The sequence below is a fragment of the Pipra filicauda genome, unplaced genomic scaffold (assembly GCF_003945595.2).
Source record: "Pipra filicauda isolate LSUMZ 115617 unplaced genomic scaffold, ASM394559v2 scaffold312_size1046226_pilon, whole genome shotgun sequence".
Classification (NCBI taxonomy): Eukaryota; Metazoa; Chordata; class Aves; order Passeriformes; family Pipridae; genus Pipra; species Pipra filicauda.
In genome coordinates this window covers 370,790-395,125 of record NW_024104435.1, presented here as the reverse complement: position 1 = coordinate 395,125, position 24,336 = coordinate 370,790, and the positions used below count along the sequence as shown (strand labels likewise).

The 24,336-nt window shown below is 40.2% G+C and overlaps 1 long non-coding RNA gene across 5 annotated transcripts in view; it reads right to left on the bottom strand.

The window, feature by feature from the left end:
• The window catches only part of LOC113998683, a 105,302-nt gene that overhangs the window by 57,527 nt on the left and 23,439 nt on the right, over positions 1-24,336 (bottom strand). For 3 of the 5 annotated variants that reach the window (XR_005564378.1, XR_005564380.1, XR_005564377.1), the window contains exons 3-7: positions 13,572-13,703; positions 4,458-4,555; positions 2,821-2,990; positions 1,620-1,684; positions 819-1,034 (exon numbers count right to left, since the gene is read on the bottom strand). This is a non-coding gene — a long non-coding RNA (uncharacterized LOC113998683). Of the gene's footprint in view, positions 1-818; positions 1,035-1,619; positions 1,685-2,820; positions 2,991-4,457; positions 4,556-13,571; positions 13,704-23,845; positions 23,965-24,336 lie in introns of all 5 variants that reach the window. The other 2 variants (XR_005564379.1, XR_005564381.1) reach the window with 2 other exon arrangements.

The following is a 24,336-nucleotide window of genomic DNA, read 5'->3' as shown; positions in this document are numbered from 1 at the left end:
TACCTAAAATCACATTCATGTTCTATTAAATAAAATTCCATACATACCATTTTATTTCAATATATAAAAGCAAATGTAATATTCAAATGCCTTGTTTCAGCATTGTTGGTCTATTTATCTGATGGCAATATTCCTACACAGCTTACATGCCCCTAACCTGAATAATGGTAAAGCTCCCAGGAAGCTGATTTGCTTCAGAACAGATGATAACGTTCCTGGAGGTGCAGGGAAAAAAAACAAACATCCAAACCCTTCATATAAACTTTTCAAGAAATACTGCAATCCTCAGCAAAAATCAAGTAAGTTAACACATTTTGATAAAATTTAAAACTTCAGGGCCTGAGGGCATATTTCTCCTACAAAGAGGGTCACCTGCAAAGGAGGAATTCCACGAAATCCAGTTGGAGATTTCTGACTGGTTCATCCACTCTTTCCAGTTGTCCTTTTCATATTTAATGGTATTTATTTATTTGGACCTTTTCCTTGACAGAACTGTATATAAACTCATGAATACAAAGAGAGCAGTGTTTGACAGTTAAGGCAGCTGCTCTCCCTGCCTTTAGACCCACCTCTTCCCTGTGTGCCATTGCTCCTGGAGAAGGAAAAGATGAGCCAGAAGGGACAGAGAAGCAGTTCCTGAATGGCTCAGGCTCAGTTTACTGTGGTAACTTATATCTACAGCCTGATAATTTACAAAAATGAACACTCTGTATGCACCAGCAGTGGATAAGAACAGCAGAAGCAGGTACACATAAATCAGGATAGCAAATATGTGTGGGACACAGAAATCTGTGCTGAAGGACTGAAATGAGAGTTACCTGGGCTCCTCCAGAGGTTCTGCTGACAAAGGCAAAGTGTTCCTGCCAACAGTGATCGATCACTTCTGTTCTCCTTTCTAGGAAGGTGAAAAATCTCTTTCTTTTATGTGTCCAGATTATTTTGATTTTAAATGTTTCACAAAAGGTTACACCTTCCAGTCTGAGAGCACAATCATCCTTGATCTCATTTGGTGTCTGTAGATGATTTCATTTCACCTAAAAGCAATATAAGGGCCACCACAGATGAATTTTAGAAAAGGTCATTCCTTATTTACATATCTATCTTTGTTATATCCTGTACAAAAATTATGTCAGAATGAGATATGCCAGGAGGGAAAAAAAAAAGTACAGATAATTCCCTGATCTGAATGTGGATCAAACACTGGCTGCATTTGGCAGAAGTGCACATCTGATTGTTACTGCAGCCAGATTCCAGGAAATAACGGGCAGAATGTGGCACAGATTCCACTGCTCTGATCATGCACAGAAACCAGCTGATATTTTGAGGTTCTGAGGTTACAACATGTGGCTCTTCTAAAGCACAGCCTGCAACCTTGAGGGGTTTATTTTGTTTTCCAACTGGAATCTGACATGCATGGCATGTGAACATTTGGAAGTCATATTGATCACCATGCATTACATATAATTGCTTTAACTTTTATAGCATGCAGTCATTAAACTGACTTCCATAATAATAGAGCACTTAACAGAACCCTTGCCCACATGTGACCCAATAAAGAGGAATAAGAGTGGTGTCTAACTCTACAAAGAGTGTTTACTGGAGTGTGGATGGATACACACCCCTTCTAACTCAGTGGTGATGCTTCCAAAGGAAGGGCTGGAGAGGAAGCAGGTCAGCCTGTGATCTGTGAACAGATAGACACACACATAAGGACAAACTATTTCTGGCACACTCAACATTCTCTGAACAGCAGGGAGAGATCTGATATGTGAAACAGTAGGCCCCAGCCAATTAGTCTGTGGCAGATAAGAACCTCTCCTTAATTTGTGCTGTTGGGTTTATATGTGGTTCTTCCTCTCTGACTTCACTAAAACCCAGTTTTTATCAGCTGGGATGCTGGCATTCTTTCCAGGTGCAGCAAGGGATTTGGAAGGAATGAAGTATGATCTGGGGGCCTTGCTTCTGTCGTAAGGGGAGCAATGCTTTTGTAGTTCTACTGCTCAAAAAAAATCTGTGAACAAGAGAACTAGCTCCTTTATTATCCACACAAGTGCACCCTTTCAAAGCATCACAGGGAACTCAACAAGTAACATCCATTAATATCTGACAGCAGCAAGACTCAAGAAATCAAAGACTTGGAAATTTGCCTTGCCAGAGTGGTGCAGAAAAAGTTCCTATAAAAACAGTCAAGAAAAGTTAAAAAAATCCCCTATATCATGAATATCTTGCATTGCTGTTTACATCTGTGCATTGCTACATTCCCAAAGTTAAGAAAAGTAAAGGTCTTCTAAGACAACATCCCCAAGGCACATAAACAACTGTGGGGTATGTTGTTGAGATGGCAAATTCACTCCACACGTTAGAGAAACTTTTAAAATTTTAAACTGGTACTTGCATTATTCCACTACATCAGCAAAAGCAGCACCTCACACTTTTCTCAGTAAGAATTTAACAGCATGAATCTAAGTTTTCATTTGATGGAAAAAAACCCAAAAAACCCTTTACAGTCCTTTTTGCTAGAGAAAGAATTTTTTGAGGCCTCACAGGAGGGATTTTTTTCTTTCTCCTTGTTGTTGTTAACTTGATTTATTTTTACATATCCTTAGAAGCTGCAGTCAAACTTCACACAAAAAGTGTTTCCAACAAAAGAGGTTCATGCTTCTGGATAGAAAACAAGTAAAACTCAGATTCAAATTCCTCCTTTACTTCCGTGACCCGGGGCAGCTCCTGCTGCCTTTAAAGTATGCAGTACTTCTCCTGTCCCTGGTGATTGTTATTAATACAGTTTAGGGAAAGTGGTGATAAAGATCAATTCCTTACCCAGAAAAGAAACATTAACTGCTTCTTTCATGTCTTCCGTAGTGAGTGAGCAGCTACAGTTTCAAATGATCCCCAGATGTTTAGGACTTCTGGTGCTCAAAAGCAGGGTAGGTTTTCTCCAGAGCCAGGGTGGGTATTTCTGGTTATCCTGCACACTCCAACCCCTTGTCCTCAGAAGAGAATGTAAAGGTCAAAGAAAAAGCCTGTGTGGTGTAGAAGTCCCCAAGGAAAAATAAACCAAGGATGGTCTCTCAGCATTGGTCAACTTAAGCTATACCTCTGCATACTGAACAAAATATTGAAGGGATTCCTACAGAGATGGGTATATGAACACTACAAGCTTTTCACTTAGTTACAGGAAGATTTAATGATTCCAGTAAAAGAGTAACTGCTGAGGTCTCTCATAAAAACTATTCTATTTCCCTGGTTCTTTACAGCAGTGTTTTTCTTTATTCTTTCTCAGAGCTTGGACACAGTACAGTCCACCTACATTTGTAAACATGATTACTAACAGAAAAATGGAAAAAAATATTTCCACCTTAGCTACTACAAGAATAATAAGAACAATTTTCATTCTACTTCTCTTTCCTTTGCATTTTGTTCTAATTATTCCCTGGTGATATGAAGACTTACCTTTACTAATGCTTAGTCCCACTGGAAGCAATTAATGCTGATAAAAACAGGCACTTTCCAAGAGCTTTAAACAGATTATTGTCTGAAGAGCCCAACAATTCTGTTGTTATCATAACCAGGTAATAAAGACAGAGGAGGAACATGCCATACAGGACATTAAAATACTTTATCTTCTTGGTCTGCACTGTTCCTTTCCCTCTCATCTTCTGAGGAGCACTGCCCAAAAGATTTAGTGCTTCAGGAACAGCAGAAGCAGAGACAAAATGTCCCAAATCATGGTAGGACTCAAGTCCAATCTCTCACACCTGCAATAGACAAACAAAAGCCCCCAATCCTGATTTCAGAGCAATTATTCTGACTGAGCACTCAGATAACTGAGCTGGGCTCCTCTTTTTAATGAATTTTTAAGATGCCAATTTGACTTCATTAGATCAGACCATTTGGAAATTAAGCATTTACACGTGTGGTTACACTATTTCTTTCATGCCAAATAGGCAGGATTAAAATTGACTTCTCTGGTCACGTGCAACGGTCACAATTAACCAAGTTGTTCAGTCTCTGCAGGATCAGAACCAAAATACTATCTGAATGGTATTTTTAAACAGAGGATGACATTATTTGACCACATTATCTTAGCTGATACTGAGAAGGTGGTAGGATGGCCTTGCACACAGTGTGTTCCCAGTGGGAGCTGGGAGGTTTGAGTTAGACCATGTTAACACAGTTTAGTTCTCCCAGTTAGAATCCTGGCTCATAAAGCTACTCTCTATTCTACTGCAAAAGTATGACACAGGCAAACATGCATTTATGAGCAGAACAGTACCTAGTTCAGGTGTGAAACATTTTAATCTGTTAGCATATAAATGTTAGGAATGTTGAGTTAATAATCTGTTAATCCTTGACTACTGTTGGTCACGGGTTTGTTCAAACTGAACTCTAAATTCACTTATTCAGTAACTCCCAACTACACACAATCTTATTTTTATCAAAATCCTGCTACTTACTGATATATTTCACTCAGCTTGTCAAAAACAAGTGGAAATACAAACACCACAGACAGAGGTCTTCCAGTGTAAAGAGGCCAATCTTCCTGCTGAGAAACCTGAAAGAAACGATGAAGTGCATCACTGATTCTCTGTTTATTGGGAAAAGGCACATTTGTAAGTCTTAAGAAGTAAATGCAAATTGGAAGCTCTCTTCCATAGCCCTGAAATGGTATTGTGGGAGACACCAGAACTCTGCTGACAATCTGGTATTGCGGTTCGCTGAGAGAAAATGGGAGAACAGCTGGAAAGCAATTTCATTAATAATTTCCACCCTGTTTCTCCCTCTTGCAATTCACTTCATTTCAGGCTTTCTTTCCCCATTCCCAAGTCTTCCACATTTTTGTTTTAGCACTTCAAGAAATCTTTCATCTACAGATTTCCCCTTCTTTCCCCCTTTTTTGGCCTGTTTCATTTCCCTCCCAACTTTACCTGAGGGGAAATCACTGTTCACAACTAGCTAGATGGCTATAGAGGAGAAACACAGGAAAAAATACATATAATAATTACAAAAAAAGTTTTTTAACTTTAAGGATTGCAGAACTTTCTTCATTTGAAAATCAATTTCATTGATGGGCATCCTACTTCAAAAAGAAATTGTCTTGTTAATTAATAAAATTTTGCTCAAAAATACCAATCCCCTCAACTATAAAATAAGCATGGGACCACTTGGCTACTTGTCACCAGCTTCCCAAAAAGCATCCTTCTGTTTGCTAAAGTAGTTACTACCCTCAGATATTATTAAACTGCAGAGACTATGGGGCTTTTTAAATATTCTTTCATGTCCAAGATTATTAATGTGTCCTTTTTAGGTGTTATTTTTGTATAGATTAGCTTGTGTTTCCCGCCTGAATTCTCAATGAGGCTGCAGCTGCAGTGTGACCTCAACCTTTTTTTTCCCCCCTCTCTTTTTTTAATTTTTATTACTTAGCAGAGATTTTAAGATAGGAAATAACGGGAAGCTTATTGGGCTTGAAGGCAATCCCTAGTGGTACACACTTTAGTTGGGGTGTAGCTGTTGATATGTCTGGAACCACAAGTGAAAGTCAGCCAGAGAGCCCACTGACTCAAAGCAAAATAATGATGAGGGTAAATGTCCTGGGATCTGTAAAATCACCTGTGATGCTGCAGCTCACCAAACTATACCTAATTTAACAACTTTCTTAAAATGTACAGACTTCTAAACTAGAAATTAGGAAGAGCCAAAACAGAAAAATGTGGTGGAGATGGACAAGATGATTGTGAAATAAAATAAACAGGCTTTAAGAGAAAGCAGAAAGTTCAGCTTGTCCTTATATTATTTGCAAGTGAACACACTTTCTTATAATAAATATTATAAATACATAAATGCTATAAATAAATATATATATTAAGAATAAATATTATAAATAAAGATCTCCACTGACCACATCTAACATGAAATTGGAGAACAGTCAGTTATTTATGGTAGAAATGAGTAGATGAAGTGCTTTGCAGAAGCTCACAGAACCCACTGTAACACTTTTGGCTCACTGGACACTCTGAAATAGAACCTGAACGCTTCAGAACGAGTTAACCCAGCTCAAGAGCCTTTGAAATCGGCTTTTGTTTGTCACCCATAGGCTCTCATGACTCCTCCCCCTTTTCTGCACACTATATTATTATTCATGATCTGTCAGCAGCCAAGGAATTCCTCTGGGTGATGAAGTGCATTTGGACTAATTGTTTCATTTACTTTAAAAGAACAAAGAAATATGTCAAAGCACATTTACTCTTTTGGGGACACTTTTGGATATGTGTTGCGAGGTTTTAAGGTTTTTGGAGCTGAAGATTTAACTTCCAAAAATTCTTTTAAGTCAAAGCATCACCCAGTATAGATATTAAAGACACATGGTGAGGAGAGCATCAAAGTTCTTGCATTTCTGCTGCAACACATTTCACCTGAATGCCAACAGTTTTCCCAGAGTATCTTGACACATCTCAGATATGACACCAAGGAATTCAGGCTCTTCATCCTCTGCTCCCTAAACAAAAAACTGATTTTGTTTCCAATCCCAAACCTCTGCCCCACTTCTGCTGTCCTGATGTCCTCCCGTAGCTGCTTATCCTGTTTCTTCCTCTTCTGTTCCCCTCCCAGCTGACCTGAGTGTCACCCTGGTCAATCATCTCTAACTCATCTGCTGGAAAACATTAAACTGTATGTTCACCTCAGTCATCATGGGCTGTAAAAATGTGCTTCAGGTTTGTCCAAAAATATATTTGAAAATCATTACTTTACTGTGTATTTTTTCCTTGGGCTGTTCCTGGACTGGTATCCATTTACACTGCCCTCCAGTCTCCCATCCCAGTGCCTGTGTGCCTAACAAATTAAAACTTTAGTACTAACAGAATGTAATGGACCTTTTTATTAGGAGCTTTTATGGCATTATTTCCTTACTGTATCAGTACTCCAGAAGAATATGAAACTGCCTTTCACAAACCTCTCTGGCTGTATAAAGACCTGAGCTCCAGCTCGTACTGTAAGGAGCAAAGAGGCTTTTGACACTGTAAGATAAATGGGATGGAGCTGTCCAGGCTCTCTCCAGGAGCCACAGGGAGACCTTAGATAATTTGCCACCAGCAGGTGAGGCGAGTCCCACACAAGAGCAGCCCTTCCTCACTTCTCAGGTGGTCAGCTGACACTTGAACACAAACTCCCAGTCAAATGTAGAGGTGGGCAGAAAGCTAATAGTTATATTTAAATGTTAGTCTGATTTCAAGTTTCCAGTTAAATAATGAATTAAAATTTGATCTGATTTGCTATAGTATAATTTTCTTTAAGACCTGTTCCTGTTTCAAAAGGGATGTATGTATTAATTCTCAACTGTAATATCACATCCTTCCATCTGTCCACTTTTCTACTATTCCATGTTCCCACAGGCAAGGAAATACTCAGCTTTTCACTTCTCTGGCTTTATGATTTCCCCCAGTTTCCTATCCTCAGGTTTACTCAAGGCAGCTCCCTCAGATCAGCCACCTTTTTCTCACAGAAAACCAAGAAAGAACCTGAGGCTTTCCTAGTAAAACATACATATCCCCACCTCAAAACCTTGCTGAGCACAGTTTTTTTGGTTTTATTCTTCATTCATGTTACTCTAAGAGTTTCAAGGAAGTAGTTTTTGGTACTCTGGTACATTACAATTTTTGAGCAATTTTTGCTCCAAGTCAACAGGTTTTATTTCTTTACCAATTCCAGACTCTATTCCCACCTCTTTAGTTTCTGTCTTTCTAGGTAAAGAAGTAGTTTGTCAGTGTTTTTGTTTTTCTTCTTTTTTTTGTCTTTTGTGCAGCCTAACTCTTCACATGGTATTAGCTTCCTTCACATGGTATTTGCAATGCTTTGATCATTCCCTCCCCTCATTATTTTGTTCCTCCACTGGGAAGGATACATTAACACCAGAAACTTTCCACACTAGGTAAGAGGGCAACCTTCTCCTTGGAGACACTGTCTGTCCTGTTCAGTTTTACATTTTGCCTTGTTATTGATATTGACAGTGAACACTTGGTACTTATGGAAATTGGGGACGTAATTCTCACCATAAAACATTTGCTGCAGCAAACTCAGCCCAGCAAACAAATTGATGTATACAAGGGGAACAATATAAAAGCTATCAGCGGGGCACAGGCTTATTTTATGCAGATGTACAGTTTGCATATTATGGGACTCAACAGCACTCAAGTTTCCAATAAGTCCTTTTTTTTGCTTGACCAATTTTGTTCATTACTTATAGCTCCCTGCAGAATTCAGAGCTGTTGTTACGAACATATACATTACAGAAGGAACACAGCCTGACATGCATAGCTGCTTAATAAGGTTTTCATCAGCTGCTTTTACTGACATTTTTCATTTCTCTCATGCCCTGCTTTTAATGTCCCAGTCTTCATTTGATTCCATAAAACAAAAGGAGTGGAGTATTGCCACAGAAAGTGTTCGTGGCTGAATATAAAAGGAATCACACACTGCACTTGAAGCATGAAGGCTCCATAGGTTTCCTGTTTGCATATGCAATCTACACTGGCAAAGTTATCCTCTTTTCCCGTATCAGATTAACCCCATTAAAAAAAAGCATGCTCAGAGCTTTGATTCATAATTGAAAATAATCCATAATGAGTTTTAAGTGTAACTTTCAAAAGCAAGCCTGCATATTCGTGCAAAGAATTCTGTGCTATTTTCCAAGGACTGCACTTGTGAAACTGCACTGATCCCTGGCTGATGTTCAGAACCCGCCCATCTCAAAGGACACCAGTCAAAGGAAAGTGTCCTTTCATCACTGAGGAGTCATTGTGAAGTCCTGAATTGTGATTATTTGAGGTAACAGAGTTGGCAAAAAAAACCAAAACCAAACAGTTCTCTATCCTACCAAGATGTCAATAAAGTGAGTGCCTGAGGGTTGTCAGTTCAGGTCTATTAGGACCTGAGGTAAGTTCAGTCTGGCTCGAGGACACAGCTCTGACTCACACCAGAAAGCATATTTAGGTGGCACTACACTTACTGAAGAGTGGTCTGTACCCAAAATCAAACTGTTTATCACGATCCAAATATTTAGAGAAAAGTAAAAACCTGCTAATTTTTTCAACTGCTGTCAGCAGTAGTGGTGTCTGTATCCCCTGTCAGCCACCCTTTCCCAGCAGAAAAGAGGCTGACGAAGGTCTAGTACATATTTTTCTGTACGTTTTCTACCTTGCTGTGGGGTGTAACTCTTCAGCATGAGATGCCTCATGATATGAAGAGGAGAAAGACAGTGAAGCCTCACACTCTGTGGTCAAAGGAGGTGACCAGAAAGCTTTCCTATTGATGCAAACCTGCTGCAAGTCCACTTCCATTCTCCTCAGGGATTTCCATCAATGCCCTTTCTCACTAAGCCTCTCCTTCTCCTTAGCTCACAGCTTGGCTTTGTCCCGGCCACGCTCCACCTCCGGCAGTTGGGATAAATGAGGGATTCAGATTCCCAACCCCTTTACTTGCATTTGGAATAGGCTACGGCATTCTGGGCAAACGTGGTTTATTTTCTTGATCCCCATCAATATAATATCAGCTGGCACCAGGAAACCTGAGCTGCCTTTGCTCAGATCTGATACCCAGCACTGCTCCCAGCACTGCCAGAGGAGGGTTGTGTTGAAGTGCCCTGGACAGCTTTGCAGATGTCAGTGCCAGCACACCTCAAAACCATCTAAAAAGTTGACTGTTGATACAATAACTCTCAAGATGTGTCCAACAACAGCACAAAGGAAAGCTGTGAAGGGCAAGGGGGGAGATGGAAGAAAAAAACCAAGAGGCTAAAAAGTTTGGAGTTGGTGCTCATTATTATAAATAGTGCCTAGTGCAAAATCAGAAATAAGTTGTAGCTAGTAAATTATCCATCTTGCAACAATCTAACTAGATTGTCAGGAATAGAGAGAATTAAAAAAGGTCCAAATTTCTACTCTGCTGTTCATTTCCTCAGGCAAGAAGCAATTCTGAACCTCAGTCAGATCCCAGACTTTATCTGCCTATAATGGAGCTCTTCAGGTCCAAGTCTTATTAAAATTAAATGGATATTTTGAGTGTGTTTTGAGTCACCTCTGATTGCTTTAAGCTTTGGTGGTATTGTCAGACCAAAAAACCCAACGAATCCAACCTAAAAATAGTCAAGAAGTATGTATTAATTACTTTTTTAAAACCTGCAATTTACAGTGACATTTAACCCATCTTTCCAGAGCTGCAATTTGAAAAGTGTGTAATTACATCTGACCAGTGATAATCAGGGAGACAAATAAAATAAGACACATTTAAGGTGACCTTTCTTAATTGAACTTTGCCCGCAATTAATTATCCATTGTCTGGATGTATATTATTTACAATCAAGAAACAATTTATAATAATCTTCTAGGACTACAACATATTTTTCTAAATGAAAAATGATATCACGGGTTGCTTAGTTTCTTCTGTCCCAACTCAACAGGTGTTTTGAAAAATAATATACAAAATTTCAGCCCGAGGGAAAAGAGGATTCAGTATCAGAGGGTTACAGTCTACTTCACACGAATTTTAAAAAAAAAGTTAACTGAGTTTGATCTTGTGAATGCACACTCTTATTTTAGCAATTAATGGAGCCATTCTAAGTCTCTCCACTGATTTCAGTGGAAAACTCCAGCCCCAGGAGCTGCTTGGCTAAATGGAATTTGTTAGCTGTGCAGCATTACATATTAATTTATACCACCAGGTCTGACAGTCTACCTGGGAGGCAGAAAGGCTGTAATTTAATATTTTAAGGTATATTATGCTCATTAAATGATATGTGTACATTAAGTGAAGGTAGAAGTTAACAGAAATCAATTTTTCTATAATAGAATACAGTGTAAACTAATGAGAACTAAAGGAATGTGAGTCACCACAGTGTAACAAAATATCCTCACATCTACACGTGGCCCTCGGGAATTGTCACCTCATGCTCTGTGTGACAGATTCCACCAACAGTGGGCTCTGTTGTCTGAGGTGACTCACCTGGAATTAGTCAATGCTTCTCAGTGAAGCCAAGGAATGTTAATATTCTAAAGAGCTCAGTAATACAATAAATCCTCACACTGCATTTACAGTATTGGCATAATGTTTAATTTTAGTATCTGTAATGGTTTTCCAAGAAAGTGACAGAGAAGTTACAATTGTACCCCAGAACTGTGGATTAAAACCTCTTTTCCCTCCTCTAATCCCAAAGCTAAAATGACTTTGTTTTCTGTACTGATTCACTGATACCTCAGGATAAACAGATATGTATCTTTAAAATATAATGTAAAATATAATTTTAAATTTTATAATATCTAAATATGCAAATGAGTACACCACATAAAAATTACTCAAATGCCACAGAAATAAATGGAACAACAAAAGATTCTTATAAACCATATTGCTATTCCTATTGGATCTTAAACATGATTTTTTTCATTACATGTTTATTCTGTACATTCCTTAGAATAGATGATTTCTAATGGCAGCTGAAGGCAGCAAATTCTGTAAAAATTTGCATGCAGTAAATTTACCCAGAAAACACTGGAAAAGATGCCTGGGCCTAAAAGCTGCTGAAACCCAAAGGAACATTTTGATTCCAGTTGTTTTGGATCAGCCCACGAGTGCAAACTACCTTCTGCATTTGAAAATCAGCATTTTAGAATATTAAGTCATAAAATACTCCTATTTTCTTGTTCATTACAGTATCATCTTCCTTACATTATTCCCTTTCCAAATTATATATATATATACATATATATATACACACACACGCTGCCCTTTTTCCACAAGAATGACTTAATATATTGAGACATCCCAGCTTTCCTGTTATCCTTCGTATTTTCCCCTATTTTGCTCTTGCCTCCACTTCTGCCCATTTTTAAGAGAACAAGTAACACAACTGCACCTCTTGCTAACACCAGATCTTTGGAAATGCATTTTAATGACTCTGAAATTCCTGACTCCTCTCACCTCTGACTGAGGTTCAGAGTTTCCAAAGGCAGACCCATGTTCTCCCATTAGAAACAGAGATTACTCCCTGAACATGCTCAGGCTCCGTGCTTCCAACACAAACATTTAGCAGTCCCTTGGGAACTGTGCTCTACCTTACAACTGTGACATGAGTTTTTCTACAATGCCAGTGGGAACTCGCATTTTTAACATCTGTGTGCTCCTGGAGAAGAAAATGTCCAGATATGAGGAATAAGCACTATTAATAGACATTCCCTAATTATAATTTCCATGATACCTGAAGTAATACATCTTAATGTGGCTTCAAAACCACGTGCCAAGGGAAGCATTTAAATTCCACCTGTACTTGGATGTACAATCCACATGACTGAATGCACAGAACAGGAGAGCACCAATGAAAGACCATTAAACACCTCACTAACCCCTTACACGCGCAATCATTTCCTTCATAGTAACCATGATGCAAATTTAAGCCTGGCAGAGAGCCATTCCAACACAAGCTTCCAAATCCCTGCATGCAGGATCTCAAGATCCTCTTGACCTTCACAAGCGATTTTACCAAGCAGTGAGAATTTTCAGAACTTTTTTTCCTCAAAATAAAACCTGAATAACAGAAATAAGAGTCAGTAAAACACCTCAACTAGTGCCTAAACATCACAGAATTATTACCTTTTTCCCTGGTTGGGGCTTTTTTTTATTTGAAAAGACTTGTGTCAAGTAAAATCCTTTCTTTTCAGTCTGGAGTAGAATAAGAAGCTATTACTCCCTAACAACTAGGGAGCCTATCCAATGAAGGAGGCCTCTGTGGGACACGTCAGCGTTTCCGTGCTGGCTGCCGTGGAGGGCAGTGACGCCGATGGAATGCGAGCACAGGTCACATTTGCCTTCCCAAACCTCGTCCCAAATGGAAACAAAAACCAGCTGTGACCAGCAGAACTCTGATTAATTGAGAGTGGCATCCTGAGCCCGGTGCTGGTGACCCAGTGACTGGGAATTGCCCGGGGAGGTTTGAAGCCTCGTGTCCTTCCCAGGGCAGCAGCCACAGATCCAACAAAAGTGCCTGGTTCGATCCCATTAGCCCACTGCTGTTTACAAATGTCGGGATCACACAGGGCCTGCCCGTGGCTTGGCACAGACAGACACGATCAGCCCTGGCACTGGAGGCTGCTGACAGACTGCCAGCCCCTGGTGCAGATGGTGGCAGCACGAGAGCGCTAATTACCGATGACATTAATGATGAGCTAACCTGTCCCTCTTCAGCTAATAAACAGACGGAATGTGTTCCCTATTCATTTATTTTTCCCCCCCCCAGATAACAAATTGTTCAGCTTTAATGGTAGAGAGCAACAAAACCAAATCATCTGTTCTTTGGAGAAATTTGTTTTCCGCTAATTGTTCTAAACAATCAATAAAAGAATTACAACTGGCATCACCCACTGAGAAGAGAAGCAGGGAAGTCAAAGTCAATTAGCTTCCTGTAGGATGATGCACTCACATGGAAAGAGTCATTACAACAGGGTGCAGAAGTCAGACTGCAAACTGTGCAGCTCCAAGAACAAAGCAGACTTGGATGGAAAGTCTAACAGAGGGCTTTCACATACCTGCCAGTTCTCCAGACAGCACTGCGGTTCCCAGTTGTCCTTTAGATGCTTCCAAAAACTGATGGCAGACAGGATCCTCGGATCTTAGGAGCACACTGAGCCTTCGGAAGTCAGGACTGAGAAACATCTCATCTACAGAACAAAAAAGAACAATCAATTCAGTTTTGTGGCATTTGTGGCATTTGTATTGTAGTGCAAATATGATAAATATGGAAAAGCTGAGGACTCCATGGTGGCTACTGAAATATTATCCAAGTGGGCAAAAGAGCTGCCATAGTTGACTTCCCAGCTTTTTCTTTACTATTCTCAACGAATTTCCACCACCATGGGTTTCTGATACAACAATATACACAAATACATACATACATATATATACACATATAAATACAAACTGACTATTCAGGTTGAATAGTTTAACTAACAGCAATTGGGTCAAATCAGCAGCCATTTAAGAAGGACAAGTCACCTCACCTAGAGGTATTTGAGACATGTAGAAGTGGCACTGAGGGATATAGTTTAGTGGTAGATTTGGCAGTGTTTGGTTTACAGGTGGCCTCAGTGATGTTAAACAGGGTCTCTTCCAACTTAAATAATTCTATAATTCTGTGAGCATCCACATCAGAAAAAAAAAAATCAAGCACATAAAATAGACCTATCCTGTTGGAATAACTTCTCACTGCTCTTTTATCTCATTTTCCTCAAGTGCATGGAGCTTTAGATTTACTTTTATTGTTTTAAACATTATTCATGGATTGTTACTTCGAGTGCATTCAGTTAAGAAATTACCATTCTAACACACTTTGTGTTGATCATAACTCACTCCGTGCATTGGGAGAGTCAAGTCCCCATTATTTCACATCAATTCCTTGCACCCCACAGTGAAAAAAGCTTAGTATCACATATTTTGCCCTTGAAAACTGAAATCATAGAGGTCTACCTGAACCCCTGACTGATTTAACTTCTCTCCTGGGCTGAGTTCCTGACTCTTCTAAGGCAGGACTGGCACTGGCACGAGCTCCTTGAACAACAGTGTTTCCCTCCCCCAGGCCTTTCCATCAGGACACTTTCCTGGGCAGGTTTATTTTTCTACAGCAATGTCTCTAATTTTATACAGGGTAAAAACTGCTGGCCACCCGAGGTCTTAACACACTGAGCAATGTTTGCAGTGGTGATGCAATGCAGTATTTGAAAACACATTATCTCCCACTTTATGCGGTTGCACACAAAGGAGTCCACTGACTGTTTCATGCCTGCACGCTTGCAAAGACATCCAAAACTTCTTTTACAGGCCACCTACTTTTCCATGAGTTATCAGAAACAACACAGGCAGCCTATTTAGGGGGGAATCACAATGACTGGCTGTTCTGGGTTGGGAAAGGTTTCCATCCATCCTCACAGCTCTCTTTATGCAGAGCTTGTAAATAACAACAGGCACAAGCCCTACAGCCACTAATTTAGCACCACGTTGTGACTCCCTCTGTTTCTTTGCATTTGCCTCAAGCAAAGTCAAGTTCTAGTGACCTTTTTTGGCCAATATATACGAAACTGGCTGGTGTGACCTCGGTGCTGTTTTGTACAAAGCGTTAAGTAAGTACCTTGCACAAATAGTACAGTCTGACCATGAAATTCCTGTGACTTGGGCTTATGTTGGTTTGTCTACACACTGAGGAATAATTCAGTTTTGTTGAAAGGGAAAACAAACATTTTGTTTCGTTTTGTTGCAAAACATTGCTAATCCAGAGGCTATTCTGCTGCAAAGCAGCAAAAGGAAAAGGAATGAAAAAATTGTCGTATTTAACAGTTCTCAGTTTTTCCTCCTTCACCAAGATTCTGGTGAAATGAAGACAACGTCCCTTCTTGGCCATATGGATAACAACAGTCAGTTCAGCCACCTGCATAACATGTTCTATTTTCCTCTGCAAAAGAGCAGAAACTTGATACAGGAGGAAACATCTCTCTCATAAAGTCTCTTGTTTACAAAGCCACTGACAAAATTTTCAAGATTGCTCTGGATGCCTTGCTTACTTTTTCAGCAGAGATGTTTTCTTCCTGTGCTAACACAAGACAGATTTCCACTGAATGTCAGCTGAGTGCTAACATTTGCTCTTTACAACATATCCCTCTAGAAATGAGACCAAACTCTGCATTCCTGCTCATTTTGGCAACTCCTGTATAAGTAACAGTTGCACTATGCCATTCTGAATCACAAGTTTTGCTTATAACCTGTAGCACATATTTAATGTCCTTAATGCTGGAATCCTCATATTCAATCTACACATACCCAGGGTGGGTATCTCACAAAACCTAAGTCAGCCCTCACCCTGCAAGTTTAGCTCTTCCCTCACACACAAGAAGTGTTTACACAAATTAAAGGCAATCTTTTATCATACCTTTTGGGGTCACCTGAAATGCAAACTGCAAAATCAAATTCCTGCTCACAGCAAACCAGTTAATTCCTCTTCCTGCACTCTGCTGCACTTCCCCATGCACACAATGTGGTAATTGCTTTTGCTTGACTTGTTCCAACAGCCATTTTCCTGATGTGACAGCCAGGGCACTAATATATTTATGCCCTTTGTAATCGGCCAGCGCTGCTTGTAATTAGGTGCAAAGTTAATTAAGTGCAATACATCTAATAACTGCCTGCCAGGAACTGTAAAGTTTGATTTAGCACATGAACTGTCAAGGTGTCAGAATGGTGTGTTAAAAAATAAGTTGCTAACAGAGAAACAATCCTGCCACAAGCCAGGGAAAAGCACCGTGACAGGGAGTGAGCTGAGGAAAGGGAAAACTGAGCCAATACTTGCTATTTCCAACACTGGGAATGACCCACCTGTATGTTGGGAAGTTGTATCTTGCTTAACTGAACAACAAATTAAGGTATTCTTTTATTTATTAGCCAATGTCTTCTCCTACAGACAACCCTTCTCTTCAAAAGGCATACAGATGGTATAGAGTCTTTTTAAGCCTGCAAATGTCAGCAAGAGAACAGACTTGATTTTTAAAAAAATTAATGCATAAACAGGATTACAAAAAGAACCAAGAGGGCCTGGAGAGTCACATTTCATGTTCAGGGACCTGATTTTGTTTGTTTCTTTTATTGCCCAAATTACAGCTTTTCTTCTACTGAACCTAAGAGAATATTCCTTATTCTTCTTCCTTAAATTCAACTTTGATTGGCTCAAATGTTCCCTTCACCTCCATCCCTGTGTGGTATGAACTGCAAAATGATCTTTTCCTCATGCTAGGCAGTCAGGGCAGGTGAAGAAAAAAAGCACAGCTGGTCAGCAGGGGAAAAAAAAAAAACCCAAACAACAACCAAATGACCCGAATTCTACACCCAGGATAATGCAGGACTAGCTGAACATCAGATTTGGAGTTCCAGGGAGCACAACTGATGAGCTGCACATGTACCACAGCAGCACAAGACATGTGCACAGCTCAATAACACTTTGATTATTAACACACACACAGATGTATGAAGCTCAGAAAATTACACCTGTAAGATATCAAGGGGGAAAGCACGGGCAAGGCTCTGAAGCTTTTTTAGGCCAGCAGATGCAAATAAAGTGCTGGAATTTGTCCACATACAGGATAGCTCACAGACCTTCAGAAATAACCTACGTTCAAGGGCAACACTGCTGCCTCCAAGGAGGTCACCAGCAAAGCTTTCCTCTCAAAATACGTCCCCAAAAATCCCTGTCAGATAAGCCAATCTTTGTGGTTCATCATTAGGAACTGATATTTGATCAGGGAAATTATGCTCTAGACTGACATGAAATTAATAATGCTTGTTGTGTGGTGCCCAATGACAAAGGTAAATGCTAATAGCTCTGAAATCCTAATGAATGCCAAAGTGCTCTTCCCAGCTTTGATTAGTGCTTGTGTTGTGCAATTATGCTTTTCTATAATTACTGTGAATTACCATCATGATATTATTATTCTCATATTTTCTATTCCTCTGAAATTCTCAAAATTTCCTGCAGCTAAAAATGGATTTCATTTGCATTATCACAAGCTTTGATTGTTTAATGAAAAATAATTCCATGCAGACTCTTGTGTTAAATTGTCCATTTAAAATTTTCCTGTTATCTAGATTATGTTGAAGTGTCCCTTCTTTCATTTATCATTTTCCTCTATTATCACAGTCACTGCCCTCCCTTGGTGCTGGATTTCAGAGAGAAGGAAAAAATGAAAGACAGTTTTACCCATATCCTCATCTTTTGCCTGGAAGCCCTTTCCCTGCATGTTCTCCCTTTTCCTTGAAATTCCTTATTTGGAAAGCTTAAAAGTGACAGGACTTTTCAGGAAAATGTGGTAGCTACTTCAAAATTTAGTGGGAGTCAATTCACTTTTTCTTGGTTTACACTGAAAGTTTTCATTTCTTTTGCAACAAAAATGAAAAAAAAAACTTGTGACATTTGCACAGTTTTGACCGTCCTAAGGTCTGATTTTTATGTTTCTCAGTCTAGGTCAAGTTCACCATCACTTTGCTGCCTCTAAATTAAAAGCATCCATTGCAGTATTTCTACTAAAAGAGTAATTCAGTTATTTTTCAAAATAGATATTTTGAACTATTTTGTGATGTATTCAAAAATACTGGACTAGAAGACGGTCTAGGTACCCAGATTTATATTATGTATTTCACTGCGTACACAAATAATATTATTTTGTTATTTCTGCCTCCCTTATTTCTCTCCAATCTTTTTCAACTGCTTCCATTTTCACCTCATATATGCAGCTGATTTTTCTCTCACATACACACAATTCTCCTTTGCAAAGTGTTAATATAACACGTGTGGTCACAATTTCACACTTGTAATATTCAAATAGCTTCAAAGTTAGTCAGAATAAGTTTGACCATGTCCATATGTACACTTAAGGAGATGAAAGCCTGGATCAGACGAAGGAAAACAACCTTTTTTAAAAAAAATAAATCTTATAAGAGGTTATTTATCCCTTAATGATTTTTTTTTTCATTTTCCCCATGGATAATAACAAATGGAAATACTTCATCTGTAACTTCATCGTGATGTGGGGAAAATTGAGCCCACATTGAACATCTGTAGATTGTGTCTTTCAAAGCAGATTCCATAACTTAAGCTAAAGAATGCCGGGTTTCCAAGCATCCCAGCCTGCTTCCTATCAGCTCCACTTGAAGCCACACTGCACTAAGAAGGGTTGTTGCCTTTAGGTACCCAGAACAAGGCTCCACAAACAAACAAGATGGAACAAGTCATGCATCAGGCACTGCCCTGGCCACTGAGCCAGTTTTGTCCAACTGGAACCAGTATAAATGTAAATTATTAGAGAAGCCCCCACCCATACTCCATGGAAACTTCCACTCTACCACCCACATGCTCAGTGCCCAGCCTTACCCCTCATATGGGAGGTCAGCACAGATTCTGCCGGTTTCAAAATTGTTCCTTTATATTACAGATCAGCTTCAAGGGCCAAGGAGAGGAGCTAATCCTACACACATGTGCCTCTGGAGAGATGGCAACTGTCCCTGGCTAAGGAATTAACACCCCTTTTAAAGTTACCCTCTTTATTCTGAGCTTCCAACAAACAAATCAAATCCAGCATTTAGCAACAGCATGTTTCACATCACCCAAAGCCCTCTCAGATCTTGAAGCTGTGCACACTGTCTGCTGGAACGGCCTCGGGCACTCTGTGACAATTGAATTATGAGCAGTGACACCCTCTTTCCCATCCCACTGCACTGAGTTACCTCCAGTGTCTGCAGAGAGGCCTCCACATGCTTCCACGCAGGCAGCAGTGTGCTGGACAACAGCGGGAACACATTAGTAAATATTTCTTTTATCTTCACTTACAATGGCCGCAAATTTAACCAGCCCTCAAATATTTTCCGTTAGAGTACTGCAGCCACAAAGGTTCCCAGCCTTGGAGACTAAAGGGGGTTTAGGTGATTATGGTTCTTCAGTCACTCTTATCTGGCCCAACCCTATCTATCCTCCAAAGCTTGAAGAAGACCCCCAGTCACAGGCCACAGCCCAGGATGGAATGTGCACAGTCATCTGTTGCTCTTGCCTTGCTAGGCCTCAGATATTACAGGTTTGGCTGCTGACCTCTCATTACAGATCGAATTCTGCTTCAGGATGTCAGAAATATTTCAGCTCCTGATGGTTCACGATGAATGGAGATACTGCAGCCAGGGAGCTGGGTGGTCCTTTCCAGGCACAGGCTCTCCCAGGAAGTGCCTGTGCTAATCCATCACTGAACTCCGTGGGCTTGAGCAGCCATATTCCCTCACTACTGCACCTCACACTGCAGCATGGAGGGATCTCCTTCCTGCCTACACTGGACTGTCACTGACTCTGGATCCTGCCAGCAAATAAATGAATATTTGTCTGATTTTTTAAATTATCTTTGTATTACTTTGTGCAGTGCTTTCCATGTATGCAGAGGGCATTGTTCTCCATTCCCTCTGAGTGGTCTGCAGAGAATGGGAGAGCAGCCTGAATGCAAGGATGTGAAGAAATCACACTGAGTGCTGGATCCAAATCTCTTCAGACAGGTTCATATCCATTAGCACATGGATATTCTGTTTATAAATTCTTATAAATCTACCTGGCTATGGCTAATGCAGTGGCTCTTAACTACTTTGTGTGGAACTCAAGGGGATTTGAGACAGGGAGTTCTGGTCCAGGATCCACCACTTAGTACATAAACAGTGTTGGATTAATCACTTTCCTCTCCACGTTACTACTTCTGATGGCAGAGCACAGAATTATTTAAGGGCGGGAAGCTGTACATAAAAAGTCCATATTATCATTAGAGCACACTCTAGTTTTCAAACTCCACTAAGCCACAGGAAGGTTTAAAACACGTGCTGCTGTAATCAGTCAAAACCACCATTTGTTTGCACAAAGCGGGTTCTACCTGTGACCAACTAAGTTGTCTCATGGAACAGTGGCCAAACTTTGGAAATATTAACTTTTCCTGGGCAGCTACATAATGCCTGGAGGAACGCAGGAGTTGTCTTAGTGTGTTAGAGTCTGACTAGAAAGATACCAACAAAATTCAGTAGTTGTACACACCTAAGTCCTTACTTGGACACCCAGGGACTGGGTGCAGTAATGCACACAGCTTCCATTCCCTGGATCAAACAGCTGGGAAGCCAGGAGGAAGCTCCCGACTGGCTGTTTAAACAATCCCTTCAGTGGGAGTCAGACTGCACCACCTCCACCCGTGGCTGAACCCGGGCCACACTGAGGCTGGTACATGATAAGAACGGATCCTGCAGAGCAAACATCACTGGCCTTGTGGCTGCTGCGCTGAGGGAACACGTGGCAGCAGATGCCTGCACAGGACTGAGGGTGCTGTGAGCTTGAAGGTGTTTGCTTGTCCTGCCTTACATTAACTCGGCCCAAATGCTGGAAGGCAGAAGTGTGGGGCCTTGCACACGAACCAAGGTTATACAAATAAACAATCGGTAATCACAGGCACGCTGAGGGGATGTTGTTCACTGAGCCAGTATGCTCTCCCTCTGAGAAACACCTGGCAAGCAAACGAGTGCTAAAAATGTTTACAGTCCTCCACAAAAGTAGCACTGACCTTCTCATGCAGAAAAACTCCTAGGTAGTTATTTGATCTTCCCTCAAATGGCTTTCATAGGCAAAAAAAGACCTTTTGCCTTAATGTAGCTATCAAACAACCAGTCTGGAACTTGTTTTTACCAAAGCAAATGGATGATCACCATCCAGATGCAAGGGCAGCCAGAGAAGCTCACTGAGAACTGTTGTACCTCTACTGCTGCATCCAGACCTGCATCCCAGTTGGATCTTTATACTCTCACACAGAGTGAGCTGGAACATGTGATGATTTGTTTCCCAATCAGTTTTATTTCTTCTAATTTGTATTTTCTTCTGTTTCCTGCAGTACTGCTCTCTCATGCAAAATCTGGAGTTATCAAGTAAAGCAATTCAGCACCAGCTCATTCCTGAATTGTGACACACCAGCTCTTGGCCTTCTAAGCTCAGCTTCTATCAAGGGTTTAGAGACGAAACGGAGGATCTTGACATTCACCACAAGAGCTTTCTGACACAAATGCTCTTTCCTGCGGATCCATATCCACTAACAGCATTTGTACAGTACTTTGAAATGACATCTTAACACCACTGGCAAACATTAAAAGTGTCTTTCAGAGAGCCAAGAGAGGTTACTTGGACTCTGGCACCACCTACTGAACAGGGAGTCAAAGTGCCTGGACTGCAAGAGCGAGAAAAGATACAGTACTCGAGGAAACACGCCCTAATTTCTTCTTGCAGTGTGAATATTTCTATTTTTTTCATCACCAAAACGGCTTTAACTTACATCCTTGAAAAATATTTTCTTAGCTTCTCGTTACTGTTGACATTCATCAGAGTGCAATGATATAATGTAACAGGATCTCTCCAGTCGGTAAGATAACCAGGACAAATAAACAAAAAGTGGCTTGCACTGACTTTGCAGGCGATTCTTCCCCACACAGACACCGAGGAGGAACCAGCCACCCCACTGTAACTGCCAGGAATGTTCTGAGCTGAGAAAAAGCCAGGAAGATATGAATGCAAAAATAAAACCTCACACGAAGGCTCAGTTTAGAAAACAATTCTCTTATTCTTGCCTAAGTATTTGGTTCTCCCTTTCTAGACAGAATACTTTCTCCATGCTTTAACAAGGGAACCGTAAACAATAAGGGACTGTATTTTGTGGTTAACATTTCAGGTGAAAATGTTACTAAGTGAAAACAAGTGGCAGCTTGTACCTGGTTTTTAAGTGTACTGAAAAGTACCAAAGTTGAGTTTCACAAACTTTTGCCACTAGTGAAAACCAATTATTCAATCAGAGAACAACATTTGTACTAAACATATTTTTAGAAAAGTGTTGAAAATGGCTCCTAAACATTTCTGAAGTGTAGGAGCTATGGGGAAAATTGATAATATTTTGCCTTTGCCTGTATGTATATACTAACCTCATTTAAAAGGGGAAACAGGGTTTAAACTCTAATCAAAATGCATAAGGGTTATAGCAAATTCAGAAGACTAAGACAGAGGTTAGTAAGGCAAAATAATAAGAATTGATCAGCTGTACCTGTGAGGAATGAACTGAAGACAATGAATGCTGCCTTAAGCCTGCTGGCCATCCAGGAGAACAGAGCCATCGTGCTTGCAGGCTCTGCTGATTAATGCCTGGCTTTAGTGTAACCTAAGATTTATTGCATTGTGCCTAAAGTGGGTAATTGAATAATCCCTCTAAAAAGCAATCATTTTCCCGTGGAGTTCATAAAGTTAATACACTCCAAATCTCCAAAGAGCAGAAAAGAGACAGCTACACATCTACCTGTGGAAATCATCGGATGCAATTCATCATGCACAGATGTCACTTAAGGGAAGTTTGTTATTACAGTGTTTTATAGGAGAGAACAAATAAATTATTTTTAAATACTGCCTGTGTACACCTATCATGGTTGGCTGAACGAACAATGATTCCTGATCTCCCATCTTTTTATATCACAGTAACTCTGTTGGGTCACTGAATACGGTTCTCACTTTCTATGGACTAAAATAAAATTGAAACCCAAATTAGCCTGACACGAAATCTGCTTGTTAGTCTTCCTGTACTGGCAATAGTCCCAATTTCTGGGACATGGAAGAACAAGTTCCACATGTACTACTTAGGCTCTAGATATCAGTGGGAAGACAGGGAAAAGGAAATAAAGTTGATATTGATTGGTGCTGTGTTTGGGGTTTATAGACCATATCCTATAAAATGCACATTAGGCTCAATCAGCCAAGGAACTAGCACTGTATCATCAGTAATCCCTGTGCACAGGAAGAAGGTGAAATCTTTGCCCATGCTCCACAAAGCAAATCCCCAGCATGGAGATCCTGTCAGACCACAGGAAAAGCAAGGTGTCCTCCTCTACTGGGCTGTACTCTCCTAGCTTGTCCTACTTAAATTCCTTAGGGTTGGATTTGTAAGTGTACAAAGCTGTAGGTTACACTAACAGACCAGAGATGTGTCACTTAATTTATGCAAAAAGAAACTGAAATAAAATAAAAATTGGAAGCAGCATTTGGACAAAATGTGGCAACCAGAAATTCTGCCTCAGATGATTATAATAACAAAGAAATCTGAACTCACAGTATCTTTCAAAACAACACAAAGCAAGCTGCAATATCCTCAAATCTAGTAACAACAAACCTACAAAAATCCTCAAGTTTATGTACTTGAAAAGTATCCCCTTTAAAACATCAACTGTTACCAACCTCTAGACATTCTTCTCTGGAGAAAGCACTGAACAGATACTGGGTTTTGAGAAGAAGAAAATATCAAGTGCTTAGACTGCCACGCTTGAGGACACGCTCAATATTCTTAATGTTGAACCCTATAACAGAAGTAGGGAAACATTTCAACTGAAAAATTTGAACTCTGAATTACCTGCATTTTCTCTGCAGGCCCTAAGTAATAATACAGTCCAGAGGTGCAAAATTAATAACTCCAACCCAATCGTGCCCATAGCCATTCCAAATTTGGATCCAAGTATCATAACCAGTTGTTTGGCTGGAAGCTTCCAAATTCATAAACATCAGTTTAGGACAAATTCAATCCTGGTGTCAGTGGATGCAACTTGGCAAAAGCCAACGGAATCACAAAAGATCTGCCAGGCTCTCAGAAGCTGGAAGCGGTAGATGGCTGTGTGGCACGTGCTATGTGAACCTCGTTAGCACCAAAAGAACAAAGTTTGTGTTCCTCTTGT